Here is a 21828-nt window from a genome sequence, read left to right as displayed (position 1 = left end):
TTCGATATAGAGCAGAAAGGGTGAAAATTTGAGAACGCAAGATCAGGTGAATAAGGTGAGTGCATAATGACTTCCCAACCCAACTTCTGCACAGTGTATTTTGTCAGTCTAGGAGAATACAAGTGGGGGTTATCGTGGAGTAGCATAACTTCACGGAGTCTTCCTAGTAATTGTTCTCAGACTGCGTCCGCAACATGTCTCCGACGCTGACAATAAGTGTCAACAATCGACGAAGCAATTCGTAGTACGCCACACTGCCACTGTTCCTCCACATGCCTAGCAGTATCTTTTGTGAATGTGAACAGGTCTTTGCTCAGGAGTTGTTGTTGTTCTAGTTTCAACCATTTCTTTCTTTTCCTTATGTTAGCACGAAGGCACCACTTCTTGTTACCAGTCACGGTACAGGACAGTGCTGTTCGCGAGGATGACGAGCAAGCAAGCAACCGTTGATTTCAGTGATTTTGGCTAGAGCATGCAGTACCCATACACCCAATTTTTGAACCTTCCCCATTGCATGCAAATGATGCACAATGGTGGAATGATCACAGTTCATCACATTTGCCAACTCTCAAGTAGACTGGTGTGGATCACTGTAAATTAATGGGTTTAGGGCCTTTCCAAACGTGAAAAGGCACTAATGTCAAAACTATCGTACTTAAAACAGAAAAACTATCTCCTTGCCGTTCAATGTCCAACAGCGTAATCCCCATATGCAGTGCAAATGTTTCTGGCTGCCACTGCTGCTGTCACCCCTCAAACAGAAGAATATATCGGAAATGTTCCAATTTCTTCACTTGGCACTCCACTTTCTAGTGTCCACTCACTACCTCCAAAGGAGAAATTGACAATATGTTGTTGTTGTTGTTGTTGTTGTCTTCAGTCATGACAGTGGTTTTGATGCAGCTCTCCATGCTACTCTATCCTGTGCAAGCTTCTTCATCTCCCAGTACTTACTGCAGCCTACATCCTTCTGAATCTGCTTAGTGTATTCATCTCTTGGTCTCCCTCTACGATTTTTACCCTCTACACTGCCCTCCAATGCTAAATTTGTGATCCCTTGATGCCTCAGAACATGTCCTACCAACCGGTCCCTTCTTCTTGTCAAGTTGTGCCACAAACTCCTCTTCTCCCCAATTCTATTGAATACCTCCTCATTAGCTATGTGATCTACCCATCTAATCTTCAGCATTCTTCTGTAGCACCACATTTCGAAAGCTTCTATTCTCTTCTCGTCCAAACTATTTATCATCCACGTTTCACTTCCATACATGACTACACACCATACAAATACTTTCAGAAACGACTTCCTGATACTTAAATCTATACTCGATGTTAACAAATTTCTCTTCTTCAGAAACGCTTTCCTTGCCATTGCCAGTCTACATTTTATATCCTCTCTACTTCGACCATCATCAGTTATTTTGCTCCCCAAATAGCAAAACTCCTTTACTACTTTAAGTGTTTCATTTCCTAATCTAATTCCCTTAGCATCACCCGACTTAATTCGACTACATTCCATTATCCTCGTTTTGCTTTTGTTGATGTTCATCTTATATCCTCCTTTCAAGACACTGTCCATTCCGTTCAACTGCACTTCCAAGTCCTTTGCTGTCTCTGACAGAATTACAATGTCATTGGCGAACCTCAACATTTTTATTTCTTCTCCACGGACTTTAATACCTACTCCGAATTTTTCTTTTGTTTCCTTTACTGCTTGCTCAATATAGATTGAATAACATCGGGGACAGGCTACAACCCTGTCTCACTCCCTTCCCAACAATATGTAAACTCAACAAGTAACAGCTGATAAATAAACCTGTAGCAACCAAATTACCAACATGCGAAACAAATACGCAACTAACTCATGCACCAATAGTCGCATAATTTACAATAAATGTCACAAGACCACTGTCAGCCATTATTACGCATAATGACCCTCGTCATTCTGTTGCTGTGGATACAGCAGCAACTATATCATCAAAACACAAAATTATTCATTAGTTCAAAAACTGTAATATGGGCCACAAGGAAAACTGAGGAAGGTTCAATTGTTCAAAATTGCGACAAAAATGAAGCCACACTTTCAAATGTACGTCACTGAAGAAAATGCATGAAGTCATTTAGTTACCTCCGTATAAACGTACGAGTGGTGGTGGTGGTAGTGCCACTAAAAGGATGCAAATCACGTTAGTTTGAAGTACACATCGTAACGGTCGTGAGTGCCAGTTGCGTTTGAGGTCGGGTGGAGTGAATTGATGTTAGTCAAGAATAGCTTTAAGGCGGCAAGGATACCATTATCGACACCTCCCTCAGTTTGAATGAGGTCGTGTAATAGGGATACGAGAAGCCGTACGGTCCTTCTGAGAAGCCGGATGTTCCTTCTGCAAAACAGCAGAAAGATTTGGCAGGAACACAGCCACTGTACACGATTGCTGGCAGCAGTGGTTACAAGAATGTACAGTCGCAAGAAGACTGGGCTCCAGACGGAGACATGGCACTACCGAGACGGAAGACCACTGTGTTCGGCGCACGGCTCTATCACATAATACTGTGTCTGCAGCAGCAATCTGAGCAGCTGTCGGTACCTCGGTGACAAGACGAACTGTTACAAATCTATTATTTCGAGGACAGTTTCAAGACAGGTGCCCCGTATGCGAGCGTAGCACTGACCCCAAACCGCCACCATTTGAGAATTCAGTGTTGTCAAGTGAGAAGTCATTAAAGGGCAAGATGGTGGTCTGTAGAGTTTTCTGATGAGAGCTGGTTCTGCTTCGGTGCCAGTAATGGACGTGTGTCTGTTAGGAGTAGACCAGTTGAGGATCTGCAACCAACCTGTCTACATGCTAGACACATTGGACCTACCGTATTTACTCGAATCTAAGCCGCACTTTTTTCCAGTTTTTGTAATAAAAAAAAAAACGCCTGCGGCTTAGAATCGAGTGCAAAGCAAGCGGAAGTTTTGAAAAATGTTGGTAGGTGCCGCCACAACTAACTTCTGCCGTCGAATATATGTAGCGCTACACAGGCACGCTTTGCAGGCTCAAAGATAAATACTGGTGCCAAAACCTCTGCGTCAGTAAATAAATTTAAAAAAAAAAAAAAAAAAAGGTGGAAGACAAGCTTTTTTCTCCGCCCAGTTTCAACCACTGCATTTTCATACATTAGCCAACGAAGTAAATACAAATTCCGTACTGTTCATCTTCGAATGTAGCAGCATTTCAATGTACTACGAAAATCTGACTGGCAAGACTGGGATGTTTGCCAGTATGGCCAACTCTACATTATGAATTTTTGCCTACCTGTGGGAAGAGGTGGTTGCTAATAGGAACTTTTATGAATTGTGAATCACATGCAGTATTCTCTTCACCATAAGAATAATACGAATATAAACATTTTGCCATGTATTCTTTAGTGTTTGCTGCTATCTCATTTAAATCCTGTCTGCCTAACAAACTACGAAACTAGAGTGAGACAACAGCAAACGCGGTAGAATATACATATCGTATCATGTTTATGTTCGTATTGTTCTTATGCCTAATAGCGATACAGTCAGAAATGAAGCATGGCAATTGATTAGATTTTTAAATCTAAGATGACTAATTTCTGTGCAGAATGTAATGTACTAAAGAGGTGTCTGCAAAGATTTTCAAACGGAGAAAAATATTCACTAAACTCTCGTTCAGAACATCTTCTATCATACGCAGTCTATTATTTGGTTCTTGTCGATCATTATCAAAGAAAGCAGCAGTGTAAGTGACAACAAATAGCAGCCTTTGGCATTGTTTCGCTAACGAGACGATTCCCTTTAAGCCCCGGTAGCGTGCACAAAAGCAAGCCATGCCGCGAGCGGCGACAGGCCATAAACACTCATTATCAGAATGTGATAAACAATGCATGACACATTAAAATAATGCATTTTCAGCTTAGAGTGACGAAAACACCTACAACAAAGAGAACGGCACTTATCAGATCAAAGAAAAATAAGCAATCGATTCAGACCAGACGAAGCACGTGAAAAAGGAAGGGTACCCGTATAAATACGGACGGAGCGCCTGACGCATAGCAAAGGGTAACTGGTAAAGCTTAACTGCTAACCTAATGACTCGAACCAAACTACTGTACTGTATCGTCATTCATTTGACCTAAATTGTGTCTCATATTACAATGGACCAACTTTGTTTCGATTTGGAGGTGCGGCCTAAAACTTTTCTCTCCCCCTTGAATTTCGAGTCTCAGATTTCAGGTGCGGCTTAGATTCGGGAAAATTTCTTTTCCTTGATTTCGAGTCTCATTTTTCAGGTGCGGCTTAGATTCGAGTGCAGCTTAGATTCGAGTAAATACGGTATACCTGGAGTTACGGTCTGGAGTGCAATTTAGTGAGAGAGCAGGAGCACCCTCGTGGTTATCCCACACACCCTGACGGGAAATCTGTACGTCAATCTGGTGACTCGACCTGTTGTCTCAGCTAATCTACATCTACATCTACGTGATTACTCAGCTATTCACAGTTAAGTGCCAGGCAGAGAGTACAATGGACTACATTCAAGCTGTCTCTCTATCATTCCATTCTCGAACGGCACGCGGGAAAAACGAACACTTAAATTTTTCTGTGCTAGCCCCGATTTCTCTTATTTCATCGTGATGATCATTTCTCCCTATGTAGGTGGGTGGCAACAGAATGCGTTCGCAAAAGGAGGAGAAAACTGGTGATTGAAATTTCACGAGAAGATCCCTTCGCAACGAAAAACGCCTTTGTTTTAATGATTGCCACTCCAACTCACAAATCATGTCTGTGACACTATCTCCCCTATTTCGCGATAATACAAAACAAGCTGCCCTTCTTTGTACTTTTTTGATGTCATCCGTCAGTCCCACCTGATGCGGATCCCACACCGCACAGCAATACTCCAGAGTAGGGTGGACAAGCGTGGTGTAAGCAGTCTCTTTAGTAGACCTGTTGCAACTTCTAAGTGTTCTGCCAATGAATCGCAGTCTTTGGTTTGCTCTACCCACAATAGTATCTATGTGATCGTTCCAATTTAGGTTATTTGTAATTGTAATCCCTAAGTATTTACTTGAATTTACAGCCTTGTGCTGCTGTTCGTGAGCCGTATTTCCAGGAGTGTTTTCCAATAGGACAACGCTCACTCACATGCTCTGCAGAGTGTCACCGCATTCCTCAGCCTGCTTGATCACCAGATCTGTCTCCAATCGAGCACATGTGGGACATCAGCACATGACAAATCCAGCATCGTCCACAATCGGCATTAATTGTCGCTATCATAACCTACCAAGTGTAACAGGTGTGGAACTCCATCCCACAAACAGACATCTGGCACCTGTACAACACCACACATGCGCATTTGCATGCTTGTATTCAACATTCCAGCAGTTACATTGGTTGTTGATGTAACTGCATTTCACATTTGCAAAGGCTAATCTCATGCTTACATTAACCTGCGATCTTGCAATCTTAATCACTTAAATATGTTACCTAGACAAATGTATTCCCAAAATTTCATTAAACTACATTAATTATTTTCTGGTGTTGCAATTTTTTCCGCTAGGGTAGTTCACAATGAAAACAAGAACTGTGAATGCTTTTCAAGATTACAAAAAAATGTTTGTATTTCTATTCTGAAGTATAACAAACAACTTAGGTATTAAGGCATATTACACATCGACATCTAAATTTACACGATAACACTGCAAATCACACTAAGTGCCTGGCAGAGGGTTCTTCAAACCACATTCAGACTATTACTCTACTGTTCCATTCTCTAACAACCATTTATATCTTTTTGTACAAGATCTGATTTCTCGTATTTTATTACAATGATCATTTCTAGCAACAAAGGTTGGTAACAATAAAGTATTTTTACATTCATAAGAGAAAGTTGGTGATTGAAGTTTCAATAAAAGATCTTGTCGCAACAAAAAATGCCTTTGGTTTACGGAATGCTATATCAACTCTTGTATCATATCTGTGAAACTCGCTCCCCTATTTGTAGTAATTCAAAATGAAGTGCCCTTCTTTGAACTTTTACAATTGCCCCCTTCAACATTTTCTGGTAAGCATCCTATACCGTAAAGCATCACACTGCCAGAGGACAGACAAGTGTACCGTAGGCAGTCTCTTTAGTAAACCTTTTGCTTCTTCTAGGTGTTCTGCCAATAAAACGCAGCCTTTGTTTTTGCCCTCTGAACAACATTATGTGATCGCTCCAATTTAAGTTGCTCGTAATTGTAATTCATAGGTATGTAGTTGAACTGATTGCCTTTAGATTTGTGTGATTTCACGTGAAACTGTGAGTTAATACATTGTTTTTAATACTCTCGGATGACCTCACTTTTCCTTATTCAGAAGCAATTGCCACTTCTCACATAATAAAGTTAATGTGTCTAAGTAATTTTGCATATGATTTTGATTTTCTAATGACTTTGCTATATAAGGGTGTATATGTGGACACAGAAAAAAAAATCCCAGATTTCCTAGTTAAAAATACACTTTTTCACAGGTGAAACTACACTTTTTTCCATATTAAGCGACAGTATAGTTTTGTCCGGAACTGTAAAACGTATAAATCTTTTGAATGGTTGACTTGCACCAACAAGGTGATGAACATTTTCCATATTTTCGTATTACGACGTGCTGCATATATTCATAGTACCAGAGTACAAATATGAATACCACCAAACACTGCACGTTAGTTCCCGAAGCATGAAATCGAGACAGCGATGCTCTTCTGTAAGCCTATCATAGCTCGTGTCGCATCATCTCACCAACCCGATGACAGCAGATATTCAGAGCATAGGACACTTGGTGTAGTCAGTCACTAGCAACATAACTGTTAAATACTGCAAACACATGAATACGAAAAGTTAATGGTTTACATTAATATACACAGTGTAACTACAAGAAAAGCTAAGCTTCCACATTTAATATTCATCTTCTTTTTGCATGCGTTACACTTTTAAGATACATCACACAAATGAGCAGGTAAAATTTTAAATATTGACATAAATTTCTGGACTTCTGGGCTCAAAATTCTCCTGATCTTCAAAGTGTTCAGTTTTATGAGATTCAAATGCTTTGTGATTTAAGAAATTCATCACACATTCTGACATGTAACAAATTCATCTTGCGAAAATAAATTTTCTTTGAAAGTAATGGTTTTAAAACCACAATAATTTCCCATGACCTGTCAAAAACAGGTTCATTTCAGCAGCTGCCAGAGAAGGCCAGAAAACTAGTGTTACAGCACGTGAGCAACTACGAAGACGTAAGAAGCCCATGTTTTTGTACATATATAGCATTAATCTTCTTACATTACGTTATAAAGGAACAGGACATCAGAGGATACTAAAAGAGCACTGGAATTCCGTAAACCAAACTAAAATGTATAATTAGGCTTGAAGTGCATATTCGTATGTCCATATTCACAAAGAAGTAGGCCCCAACATGATACTAAGCTTTCCAATGTGGTTTCCGGCATGCGAATTTTTTTGGAGTACCAGTACTGTATTATCTCATGTTTAATGCCTTACATGCCAGAAGATGAAAACATGCACTTCAAATTCAGTGAACAGTTGAAAATAGCCTACATTGTGGAAAAGATTTAAAAAAGCCAATTTTTTTGACAAACTGACAAAAATACTGTCATTGTTCTGCAAGATGATTCATGCCAGACTCCCAAAAACATGGAAATAAAATGAAATCAGAAAACTGAAACTAATAACACATTGTAGCCTTCCATAATTTTGTGAATGTAAACCAGGGGGAACCAGCAAAATCACTTAATGTAAATATGGGTCACATAGACACAACCCCCCCCCCCCCCCAACAACTACTACTCAAGACTGCTTTGAGCATGCACAAATCTGGCAGCTTGGGCACGCCAGAAAAGTTTTTCTGGGTAACATCTGGCTGCTTGTTGCTACTACTGGCAACAGCTAACAGCCACTATTAAGTAGCCAGAAGCAGGAGAAGGTATTGTTCATATGCGACTCAACATGCATGTGCATGAGCCTGCTGGTAACACCCCAACCAAACCTAATCTAAACAGTTGTGACGTCACACACATCGTAACCAGTTTGTTGTTATGAAGTAATGCATAGTCTTCATCCTAAAGCCTCCGACACTCTTTGCTGTTGGCAAACGCTTGTGTGTGCACTGCGTTTTTTTGTTGTAAAGGTTATGTCCACACAATGCCTCTTTCCTTGTGCACAATCTCAGATGCACAGGAATAAAAGGGCACGTACATAAAGAACGCATGAATGCGAGGATGTTCTCATGTTAACAAGTTGCCCAATTATGCACGCAGTCTGCTACGGACCCCTTTCTTTGTTTGGGAGCTCGTGCTGCGTTTACTGTGATGGAAAGGTGGCAGAGAAAGAGAAGACAAAAGTGAATGTAGTTAAAGAAGTTTCTAAATAGCAGAAGTACAAGAAATACAAAGTGATGATGTTTTGTCTGCAAATTTCAGGAGGTCACAGTGAGATTTTAGTATTTATACTTGCAAAACTGCAGGACAGGGCTGGCAATAATATTTCGTTTGCTAGTAACTGACAACTAATATACCTATATATTTATTTCTCAATTCAAAACAAAGCATTTCAGTGATCATTGCTGTAATTAAGACATACTTAGTTGTTACGTGAATGTTAACAACTTTTAAATGTGTCATTTGTATATTATTTTATGCAGAAAGCTATTTACGCAACTTTAATCGTGAAAGATTACATGTAAATCAACATCCTCGGGGACACTACACATTTCACAATATTGTATTTTTTGCAGCATCAATGTCCATTGTTTTATTTCTATTAAATTAAGGTGCTACACATGCCCCACTATTTCTTATGTTCAGATGTCGGGCGCCTCAGTTATTGCACTATTAAGCTGCAACAGTGTCAAAATTCGTCCACAGTTTTCATACACAAACATTTCTGGCTCATTCTTCTCAGTTTCCCTACTTTGAAATTTATGCTATCTTATTTTTTACAGAGATATGACTGTAGACTTTTCATCTAATACTTCATGCTCATGGCATCACATCTCAAATTTTTATTCAAATAATCTTTAGAAACAGCATTCGATACAACTTTTCTTTCTCTGTCATAACCTATAAATTTAAGCACGCTTCCTTTGGAATCGACACACATTATTGCAAATAAATCGCTTCACAGCATAACCTCAACACATTATACAGTGAGACACACATCATCCTCAACTGCTTGTCATCTGCTAAAAAACACAAAGGTTCACACCCACGGCAGGAAGCAATGCGGTAAAGGCAGGGTCTCCAGTTCCGGAAAATTGCACGTGCCAAAATGCGCACGCATAGTTGTGCTGTTGGAAATACAATTGCATACACAAAGTTGAACAGAAAAAAGGCATTTTGTGGATGCACTTTAAGTTGCAGAGGAAATGCGTCATTTAAAGTTTTCTTTTGGCTTTTTTGCCTCTCGTTTATGTTTTTTTGCTGCAGTATTATTTTGCAGCAGTGGGATACAGTAAAATTCTTTGTTAACAGGGTCAGTTCTTAGCAATGAAAATTACAAAAATTTAACTGAAAACCAAAACAATGAAAAATTCCTGAAATTCTAAAAAATTCACAGGTTTTTCCCAGATTTCCCAGTTGTCCCTGATGTGTGCACCCAGTATATGGTAAATGACAGCAAACAATTTAAGAAAGGTGCTCAGATTGTCTCCCAAATTGTTTATATAGGTTAGAAACAGAGGGCCTATAATAGTTCCTTGGGTAACAGTTACTTGTGAAACACCAGATTTCACTTCTGTTTTACTCAATTTCCTGTCAGTTACTACATACTATGATCTTTCTCACAGGAAATGACAAATCCTGTCCCGCAACTGATGCAATGCCTCATAGGCACGCAATCTGATTAGAAATATCTTGTGAGGAAACATGGCAAAAGCGTTCTGGAAATCTAGAAATATGGAATCAACTTGATATACCCTGTCAGTAGCACTCATTACTTTGTGCAAATAAAGAGCTACTTGTGTTTCATAAGAACAGTATTTTCTGAATCCGTGCTGACCATACGTCAATACACAGTTTTCTTTAAGGCACATTATGTGCTCCATAATCCTACAGGTTATATATGCGGACAAGAAAAGAAATATTCTATGATTTTTCTTTGTTTTCCAGCTTAAAATCACACTTTTTCCCAGATAAAAATATACTATAACCCTCATGAAATCACTTTTTTCCATGTTAAATGACAATATACTTTCCCTCAGAGTTGTGAAATTCAACGATCAATGACAGCAGATATTCAGGGCATAGGACGCGTGGTGTAGTCAGCCAGTAGCAACACATTGTTAAGTAGCACAAGCACACAAATAGAAAAAGTTAATGGTATATATACAGCACAGCTACAAGAGAAGGTAATCTACAATGTAGGAAAAGGCAGATTGCTACATACCGTGAAGAAGACACGTCAAGTTGCAAGCAGGCACAATTAAAAGACACTCGCGTATAGCTTTCGCCCACAGCTTTCGTCAGTAAAAAACACACAAACACACGACCACCAACTCTAGCATCTCGGGCTAGAGGTGGCAGTCGTGTGTGTGTGTGTGTGTGTGTGTGTGTGTACACACAACTAACTTGACATTCCTCCTTTATGGTAAGTAGCAATTGTCTTTTCCTGCAGTGTTGATATTCCTACCTAGAGTTTCCATTGTTTGGGAAAAGCTAATCTTTCACAAATAATATTGGTCACCAAAATTCTTTTTGTGTTTTTTTTTTTTTTTTTTTTTTTTTTTCCCCCCCCTGAGGGTGTGGTTAGGCAGGATCCAAAGTGCACAGCATAGATTGCACAAGCTGAATATTTCTGACAAGCACAGTTATAAATTTCGTCGATTACCTGACTGAATACATGTTCCGTGCAGCACTTCAACTTTGAAAAGCCCATTACACGTAAAATTGCTCCAGAACTAACTCTGCACTTTTTTTTTAGTGGGTCGATTTGGGTGAGGGGACCAAACAGCGAGGTCATTGGTCCATCGAATTAGGCAAGGCCATGCCCTTCCAGAGGAACAATCCCAGCATTTGACTCAACAAATTTAGGGAAATCACGGGAAACCTAAATCACAGTGGCCGGATGCAGGTTTGAACCGTCGTCCTCCCGAATGCGAGTCCAGTATGACAACCCCCCCCCCCTCCCCGAGGATAATTATTCTCTCTGCCATCATTATTGCACAATTTGTAACCAATCATTATTACATAATTTGTAATATATGGAATAACCAAAATAAATACGAAAAACTAACCTTCAAACTCGGTCTTTCTTAGTGGGTGTTACCTTTTAAGGTATATCGAACAAATATGAGCAAGTAAAATTTTATATAATGGCATAAATGGCTGCTGGTCTTCTGGGCCCGAAATTTTTCTGTGGCTGGTCCTCAGTGTTAAGTTCTGAATGAGAGTCTAATGCTCTGTGATTTGAAGAATTCATTACACATTCTCACATGTAACATAATTCATCTTGTGTAAAAGGAAATTTACTTTGAAAGTGACACTTCTCAAATCACCATTCTCAATAGTCTTCCCAAGAACTGTTAGGAATGTAAAACAGCTGTGAAACGAGATCCACGAGAAAGACATCGCACGCAGTTTGTCGTTTTCTCCATTTGGCACTCCAATTATATTCCTTTCGAAGTACGCCGATAATATAGCTCCATACATGACAATCGTATACAACCATTTGCTTCACGAAAGATCTCTACCTACAGACTGGAAAGTTGCACAGGTCGCACCAATATTCACGCAAGGCAATACGAATAATGCTATAAATTACAGGCCATATCACTAACAACATGCGGCAGAATTTTGAAACATATATGTTTTTGAACATTACAAATTATCTAGAAGAGAACAGTCTGTTGTCACACAGTCAACAACGATTTAGAAAACATTGTTCTTGTGAAACAACTAGCTCCTTACACACACAAAGTGTTGAATCCTATTGACAATGGATTTCAATGTGATTCTGTATTTCTGGATTTCAAGAAGGCTTTGGACACAGCATCTCACAAGCGGCTTGCTATCAAATTTCGTGCTTATGGAATACTATTCCTCATTTACATAAATGACTTCCCACAGAGCATCAAGCATGGACAAACAATATTGTCTGCAGATGACTCAAATGTTCTAATCAGTGACAAATCACCAGATGCACTGAAAGAAAAAGCCGAACAAACACTAAACAGTGTACGTGAGTGGGCATCCAATAATAAACTAACAAGAAATTTTAAAAAAACAAATGCTGTTAATTTCTATGTCTGCAAAAAACCACACTATAACAACTTTAAGACCACACAAAGTTTCTTGGTATGCAAGTTGACAGTCAGTTAAAGTGGGAAGAAGATATTAAAATACTTAGTAACAGAATCGCTACAGCATGCTGTGCTCTTAGAATTCTGACTGCAGTGTGTGATACTACATGTGTCAGATCTGTATACTTTTCTTATATCCACTCTGTTATTACCTATGGAATAATATTTTGGGGAGTCAACAGTAAAAATATTCAAATAGTTTTCAAATAACAGAAAAGAGCAATTCGTATAATAACCAAGAATGGCAGTAGGGCTCACTGCCTTGAACATTTCCAAAAGCTGGAAATCCTAACTGTCCCCAGTGAATACATTTTTCAAAGTATTATGTATGGGGGAAAAAAAAAAATTGACTGCTATGTTAAAAATTCTTTAGTACACAGCTATGATACTAGAAACCAATACAATCTGCATCTAGAGAGGAAAAATAAAGTTAAAACACAGCAGAGCTTGTTGTACAATGCCATTAAATTATATAATAAATTACCCCAAAATATAAAAGATATTGACACAATTGGACAGTTCAAAACAAAACTAAAAAATTTTTCATTAAATAAAAGTTATTACGCAGTAACGGACTATCTGAATTAAAACATGTAGTGTAATTAAAGTAGCCTGCATTGTAATACACGAGGAAATAATTATAATATGAAATCCAGAATTGTACAATACTATAAGAAAATTACATAAGGATATGAAACTAATGTAAGATACCTCAAAAATTGTGTAAATACTAATTTTATGTGTATAAATTGTAGGTATATTGTATTGTATATGATTTTGCTGACGAAATCCACACAATGTAAATTGTTACATGGATTAATTAATAAAGAAATCAATCAATCAATCAATCAATCAGTCAAACCGTCTGACAAGGGGAGGCCGCCAATTGTGAAATTCAGATTCGATTCATACTGCGCATAATAAAAGCTCATGGCCAGAGGTGTAATTTGGCAAAGCACCAAGATGCACTTCTGAGCCGTTGTCGAGAAAATCGACAGTTAAAAGAAACCGTTGCCGTGAAATACTCTCTACGATTAATATTTTTGTACAGCGTCGTGGCGCGATGCCTCGCTCGGTGTAAGGAGCGTAGAATATTGGACGATTGAACAGTGGAAAAACATTGTGTGGTGTGACAAATCACAGTACACCGTGCGGCAAAAAAAAAAAAAATTTTTACACACACACACACACACACACACACACACACACACACGTGACTTACCAAATGAAAGTGCTGGCAGGTCGACAGAAACACAAACGAACTCAAACATACACACAAAATTCTAGCTTTCGCAACCAACGGTTGCCTCTTCAGGAAAGAGGGAAAGAGAGGGAAAGATGAAAGGATGTGGGCTTTAAGGGAGAGGGTAAGGAGTCATTCCAATCCCGGGAGCGGAAAGACTTACCTTAAGGGGAAAAAAGGACAGGTATACACTCGCACACACACACATATCCATCCACACATATACAGACACAAGCAGACATATTTAAAGACAAAGAGTTTGGGCAGATATGTCAGTCGAGGCAGAAGTGCAGAGGCAAAGATGTTGTTGAATGACAGGTGAGGTATGAGTGCCACCAACTTGAAATTAGCGGAGATTGAGGCCTGGTGGATAACGAGAAGAGAGGATATATTGAAGAGCAAGTTCCCATCTCCGGAGTTCGGATAGGTTGGTGTTAGTGGGAAGTATCCAGATAACCCGGACGGTGTAACACTGCGCCAAGATGTGCTGGCCGTGCACCAAGGCATGTTTAGCCACAGGGTGATCCTCATTACCAACAAACACTGTCTGCCTGTGTCCATTCATGCAAGTGGACAGTTTGTTGCTGGTCATTCCCACATAGAAAGCTCCTACCCTTGTAACCGCCCCCGGTGTAAAACCTGTCCCATGCACCCTCCCACCACCACCTACTCCAGTCCTGTAACCCGGAAGGTGTACACGATCAAAGGCAGAGCCACGTGTGAAAGCACCCACGTGATCTACCAACTGACCTGCCTACACTGTGATGCATTCTATGTGGGAATGACCAGCAACAAACTGTCCATTCGCATGAATGGACACAGGCAGACAGTGTTTGTTGGTAATGAGGATCACCCTGTGGCTAAACATGCCTTGGTGCACGGCCAGCACATCTTGGCGCAGTGTTACACCATCCGGGTTATCTGGATACTTCCCACTAACACCAACCTATCCGAACTCCGGAGATGGGAACTTGCTCTTCAATATATCCTCTCTTCTCGTTATCCACCAGGCCTCAATCTCCGCTAATTTCAAGTTGCTGGCACTCATACCTCACCTGTCATTCAACATCTTTGCCTCTGCACTTCTGCCTCGACTGACATCTCTGCCCAAACTCTTTGTCTTTAAATATGTCTGCTTGTGTCTGTATTTTTTTGGATGGATATGTGTGTGTGTGTGTGTGTGTGTGTGTGTGCGAGTGTATACCCGTCCTTTTTTCCTCCTAAGGTAAGTCTTTCCGCTCCCGGGATTGGAATGACTCCTTACCCTCTCCCTTAAAACCCACATCCTTTCGTCTTTCCCTCTCCTTCCCTCTTTCCTGATGAGGCAACAGTTTGTTGCGAAAGCTTGAATTTTGTGTGTATGTTTGTGTTTGTTTGCGTGTCTGTCGACCTGCCAGCACTTTCATTTGGTAAGTCACATCATCTTTGTTTATATATATATATACCTGCCACAGCAAATTTGTGTTCGTGGGGTTTCTATTCTAATTCGAACGTTTGACTTACGCTATACGTATTCTTTTCGGAATATCGTTTCTACGTCTTCCGTTAACTATACGTGGTTAACATTATGAATACAATTAATAATATTTGTGAAATACAACTTTGTTTGCGGAAAACATAATGACGTTCGAAGTCGCCAGTTTTTCCACGACAAACAACTTTCAACAACTTATTATATGCATAATTGTTGCAACTGATTGCCGGGAATTATATATATATGTGTGTGTGTGTGTGTGTGTGTGTGTATACACACATTTGAATTAAAAAAAAGGGTTGCATTGCGCGAGATTCGATCCGGCGACCTTCGGATTACTAACCCTAGCGCTTACCGCTGCGCCACGACGCTGTATACATTTATTAATCGTAGAGAGTATTTCACAACAACGGTTTCTTTTAACTGTCGATTTTCTCGACAACGGCTCAGAAGTGCATCTTGGTGCTTTGCCACATTACACCTCTGGCCATGAGCTTTTATTATGCGCAGTATGAATCGAATCTGAATTTCACAATTGGCGGCCTCCCCTTGTGAGTCGTGTGACTGTATTCATGTTTCCTGGCAGAGAAGTCACAGTTCGTAGTGACAGAAAGTCATCAAGTAAAACAGAATGATTTCTGTGTTCCCCAAGGTAGTGTTATAGGCCGGTAGTGTTATAGGGCCTCTGCTGTTCCATACCTATAAATTCATGAGACACTCTAGAGCAGTCCTCTTAGATTGTTTACAGATGATGCCGTAATTTGCAGTCTTAAAAAGTCGTAAGATGATCAAAACAAATTGCAAAATGATTTAGACGGGATATGGTGCGAAAAGTGGCAACTGACTCTAAATAATGAAAAGTGTGAAGTCATCCTCGTGTACCAAAAGGAATCTGCTACATTTCCGTTGCAGGATAAGAAACACAAATCTAAAGACTGTAACTTCAACTAAATACTTGGGAATAACGACTACGAATAACTTGAATTGGAAAGATCACATAGCTAATGTTATGTCTTACTGGCAGAATACTTAAAAGATGTAACAGATCTACTAAGGAGACTGCCTACAATACACTTGTCTGTCCTCTTTCGGAGTACTGCTGTGCAGTACGGAATCCTTACCAGATAGGATTAAAGTGTGTCTATCAGATAAGTGTGGAGTACACACGGGACAGGTCTCGCAGCTACGTAAAAGTAAAAAGACTGGGCGCGATGGTGGAATAGGGTTGTATACTGCTGGAATGGGAACAGGGAGACTGCTTGGGTGAGGATAATGACTAACAAAAGTTGAGGCCAGGAGGGTTACAGGAATGTAGGATATACACTACGTGATCGAAAGTATCCGGACACCCCCAAAAACATACGTTTTTCATATTAGGTGCATTGTGCTGCCACCTACAGCCAGGTACTCCATATCAGCAATCACAGTACTCATTAGACATTGTGAGAGTGCAGAATGGGGCGCTCCACGGAACTCGTGGACTTTGAATGTGGTCAGGTGATTGGGTGTCACTTCTGTCATACGTCGGTACGCGAGATTTCCACACTCCTAAACATCCCTAGGTCCACCGTTCCCGATGTGATAGTGAAGTGGAAATGTGAAGGGACACGTACGGCACAAAAGTGTACAGGCCGACCTCGTCTGTTGACTGACACACACCGCTGACAGTTGAAGAGGGTCGTAATGTGTAACAGGTCTATACAGACCGTCACAGAGGAATTCCAAACTGCATCAGCATCCACTGCAAGTACTATGACAGTTCGGCGGGAGGTGAGAAAACTTTGATTTTGTGGTCGAGTGCCACATCGCACCGGCAAATGCCAAACGATGCCTCGCTCGGTGTAAGGAGCGTAGAATATTGGACGATTGAACAGTGGAAAAACATTGTGTGGTGTGACAAATCACGGTACACCGTGCGGCGATCCGATGGCAGGGTGCGGGAATGGCGAATGCCCCGTTAACATCATCTGGCAGCACGTGTAGTGCCAACAGTAAAATTCGGAGACTGTGGTGTTATGGTGTGGTCGTGTTTTTCATGGAGGGTTTTTGCACCCTTTGTTGTTTAGCACGGCACTATCACAGCACAGGCCTACATTGGTGTATCAAGCACCTTCTCGCTTCCCACTGTCGAAGAGCAATTCGGGGATAGAGATTGCATCTTCCGACACGATCGAGCACCCGTTCATAAAGCACGACCTGTGGTGGAGTGGCTACACGACAATAACATCCCTATAATAGTCTGGCCTGCAAAGAGTCCTGACCTGAATCCTATAGAACACCTTCGGGATGTTTTGGAATGCCGACTTTGTGCCAGGCCTCACCGACCGACATCAATACCTCTCCTCAGTGCGGCACTCCACGAAAAATGGACTGCCATTCCCCAAGAAACCTTACAGCACCTCACTGAAGATATGCCTGCGTAAGTGGAAGCTGTCATCAAGGCTAAGGGTGGGCCAACACCATACTGAATTCCAGCATTACTGATGGAGGGCGTCACGAACTTTTAAGTCATTTTCAGTCAGGTGTCCGGATACTTTTGATCACAAAGTGTATTGTAGGGAAAGTTCCCACCTGCGCAGTTCAGAGAAGCTGGTGCCGATGGAAAGGATCCATACGGTACACGCTGTGAAGCAGTCATTGAAATGAAGGATGTTATGCTTGGGAGCACGCTCAGCAACAGCAACTGGGTGGTCCACCTGTTCCTTGGCCACAGTTTGTCGGTGCCCACTCGTGCAAACAGACAGCTTGTTGATTGACTTGTCCACATAGAATGCAACACAGTAGTTGCAGCATAACTTGTAGATGACATGACTAGTGTCACAGGTAGCCCTGCCTTTGATGGGATGGGTGATACTTGTGATGACTGGAGTAGGTGCTCATAGGAGGATGTATCGGACAGGTCTCGCATCTAGGTCTATTACAGGGGTACGAGCCACGAGATAGGGGGTCGGGAGCAGATGTCGGGTAGAGATGGACGAGTATATAGCATAAGTTTGGCGGACAGCGGAATGCCACTGTGGGAGAAAGATAGTGGGCAGGACATTTCTCGTTTCAGTGCACGACAAGAGGTAGTCGAAACCCTGGCAGAGAATGTAACTCGGTTGCTCCAGTCCTGGGTAGTACTAAGTTACGAGGGGAATGCTCCTCTGTGGCCGGACGATGGTTCTTTGGGAGATGGTGGGAAACTGGAAAGATAAGGCGTGCGAGATTTGTTTTTGTACAAGGTTGGGAGGATAATTACTGTCGGCGAAGGCTCTGAAATAGACCTGGATGCGAGAACTGTCCCGTACATCCTCCCACCACCACATACTCCAGCCTGGTTACAAACCTAACCTATCCCATCCAAGGCAGGGCTACCTGTAAAACCAGTCATGTCGTCTACAAGCTAAGCTCCGACTACTGTGCTGCATTCTATGTAGGCATGACAACCGACAAGCTGTCTGTCTGTAATTTTCCCAATTAATCACTGGATGATTAAAATCTCCACTGATGATCACTGTATAATTGGGGATCTTAAGTGAAAGTGAAATGAAGTTTTACTACAATTTTTGGTTACATCAGAAGGTGAGTCTGGTTGGTGATAGAAGGATTCAACTATCATTTTATGCGCAACCTCGATGCCGAGTATTGCCCAAACAATTTCACATGCAGCTTCAATTTCTACCTCGTCGGATTTGAGTTCCTTGTCAACTGCAACAAATACGCCGCCTCCATTTCCCATTTGCCTATCCTTTCGATATACACTAAAATTTTCGCCAAAAGTCTCACTGCAATCAATTTCAGGTTTGACCAGCTTTCTGTACCTATTATTATGTGAGCTTCACTGCTTTTCACGAGTGCTTCAAACCCTGGCACTTTGTTGCAAATACTTCAGCAGTTTACCATTAGGATTTTAATACTCTCACCTTTGGGAGGCATTTCTTTGGATCTTACACTTTTACTTCTGGGTTTCCTATAGCTACTGTTAGCTAGATTGGATGGAGAGTCGCCTAATCTAAAAAACCCTGTGTGCACCCCACACAGTCAGCTACCTATAGAAGCTTCGAAGTCACTGGTTCAGTCCTTCCGATCGACTCAGAACCAAACGACCACAATCAGTTCTGTGGACAACGCTGCAAATTGTGGGCTTTGATGAAACTCCATGCACAACACTTGTCTTCTCAAACTTCTCTACCACCCACTGGAATGACCTAAGAATGACCTCGGAGCCCAGACGACAGGCACCATTTGTTCCAACGTGCGCCAAAATCTACAGTTGGTTCAATACGTCAAAAGAGGCCCCCATGCATACACAATAAGCGCACCTGGTGTCCTTCGCTGTCTCTTCTGCCATTTCCCTGAATGGTTCCATCATTTGCCGTACGTTTAAGCTGCTGATGATTAATAGACTCCTACCCTTTTGCATTTTCCTCCTCCTGACAATGAACAAAATAGGTTTCCCCAAAACAGGTGAAGTGAGTTCCACTGGCTCAGTTTCACTTTCAGTAAAAGACAGCATCTCAAACTTGCAGGTTAGGAGCATCAGTACAACATCCTAAGGTCCTCCCTGGCTCCATCCACCCCATACAGGATGCTTAGATATTGACACACCACTCACAGTCAAGTGGATGGGTAATGACAGACCTGTACTTTCTTCAGAGGAGACAGGATCCACAGGAGAGGGTAGTACTTGAGGTACCTCTGGTATAGGTATCACAAGAACACGACCCTCGGGAGCTCTTCCAACCCACCGATTTGCAGCAGCCGCCAATCGGTTATGTATTGACTTAATAGAAATACCGTTTCACTCACAGTATTCGATGTAAACTTTGAAAACTGGCGAGAAAAGGATAAAGGTAGTGAATGTTAATGCTGTAACATCACAATGATGGCTGAGAATAGAAGACTGATACAATGAGACCATTCTCTGCACTGGGTATTGCTCAAGAGTAAGAAGAAAATCCTGTCATCATATTGAGCTGACACAGTACAGGCCATCGGCCAAACAACAGCTCGAAATCTAGAGCTGCACTTATAGCCCAAGTTTTCTTTTTCACCTTGCGAGAGGAGTGTAGGGATTGGGGGTAACTGACACTTGCCTCACGCGATGCTAATAACCTGAACCAGAAACGGAAACTCATTCTCCATTTGGAGTGACTACAACTGTTCTGTTGAGGTAAACAATCAAAATGTTTACATATTTTGTGTAGACTAACAGTTTAAGCCTCTCAGAATACACGACACTACAAAACTACAAGTGGCAGTCAACAATAACAGCACTTTTGAGCAGCAGAGAAGAATCAATGATTCTCTGATACAGTGCTACCAACAGATGCCAGACTCCTTAACATACATGCTCTTTTTTTTTTTTTTTTCCTCCAAACTATCCAATTTCTCCTCTCAAAATATCAAAATTGAGTTAACCTTTATAAATGAAATAGTAATAAACTGAAAAGGCCAAACAGGTAATTGCTGCCGATTTCTCCTCTCAAAGTATCAAAATCGAGTTAACCTTTATAAATGAAATAGTAATAAACTGAAAAGGCCAAATAGGCAATTGCTGACAAACTTACATTAATGCATGATACAGGTCCAGCACTTCAGGTAGCAATCAGTCTGTTGACGTGACAGAAGGGTGTAGAGGAGCACAGACTCTGCATCCAGTGCAATTTTCTGTCACTTCTTACGTTACACACCAGCTGAAAGTAATGTAAGAAAAAATTTGATAGGAATTGATCTTATCTTCTCTTGCACTAATACAAGCACATATAAAAATTTCAAGGAACAATCTTGCAGTTTGCAAAGCAATTTTGGCAGCGATACATAAAGCCAAAACATTTGCAGGTATGAATACTGCAAAAAATATCATGTCTAAAAAAAGGCTATTTTTTATTCCTTAGATCATTAAGAAATGTTATAATGAACAGTGCAAGCTTCTAACACTTTCTCTTACACACATTTTAATTATCTGACAATTTCAATAATGACTAAGCAAGTATAAATTCCCTAAAAGAAGTTTTTTACGTTCTTTAGCAACAGCATCAGCAGGTGGCTACTCAAACTTCACGGGCTGCAGGGATTTTTTTTTGGGGGGGGGGGGGGGGGGGGGCAGAATTCCAGGTTTAGGAAAAACAATACCGACACAACAGATTTATAAGGAAATCATCAAAAATTGCTGATAAAGTACACTCAAAACAAAATCAAAATCATTAAATTGATAGAAAACTATTTAAAATCTCACACACTTTAAGTACTATTTGCGATTATGAGTAATGTACTTACACATTACATATATTTTTCAGTTTCATTTATGCAAGTCCCAATGATTTCTTGAAATGTCCAATCCCCAACTCAAAACACACAAAATGTCTATTTAGAAAATTGAGACTAAGGTACAAACTTCTGAATTTTTACGATAATCTCAACATTTATGAAGCAGATACACTGTCACAATGCAATCGTCTAATTTATTAAGCCTTAATTTGTTCTTCAAGTGTGAACACTTCTTTTGTAGCACTTTCTCAAACTGTCAAACACTTTGCTTCCAACTTTTTCTGTTTTTCTAAATTACTCTGTTTCTCTGCAAGCTATTCTCATTAAGTCGATTACAATTGTCTACATACCACGAGTGTGTATTTCTTGTGCCGTGAATAATGAACTTTGGAGTATCCAAACTGCCAAGGTCTCTAAAATTGTAAACAGTATCATATATCTGTGTACATATCATCACCGCATTCTCTCCCATGCTTTCAAAGTTGAATTCAGCATTAA

The 21828-nt window shown here is 40.6% G+C and overlaps 1 long non-coding RNA gene across 2 annotated transcripts in view; it reads right to left on the bottom strand.

Annotated features, from left to right (window-relative positions):
* Positions 1–21828, bottom strand: part of LOC126213274 (uncharacterized) — a 51320-nt gene that overhangs the window by 14141 nt on the left and 15351 nt on the right. For both annotated transcript variants that reach the window (XR_007541129.1, XR_007541128.1), the window contains exon 3: positions 20631–20756. This is a non-coding gene — a long non-coding RNA (uncharacterized LOC126213274). The remainder of the gene's footprint in view (positions 1–20630; positions 20757–21828) is intronic.

Source organism: Schistocerca nitens, chromosome 11, assembly GCF_023898315.1.
Source record: "Schistocerca nitens isolate TAMUIC-IGC-003100 chromosome 11, iqSchNite1.1, whole genome shotgun sequence".
In the NCBI taxonomy this organism is placed as follows: domain Eukaryota; kingdom Metazoa; phylum Arthropoda; class Insecta; order Orthoptera; family Acrididae; genus Schistocerca; species Schistocerca nitens.
The sequence above is the reverse complement of the archived record's forward strand: the minus strand, read 5'-3'. Positions and strand labels throughout refer to the sequence as shown.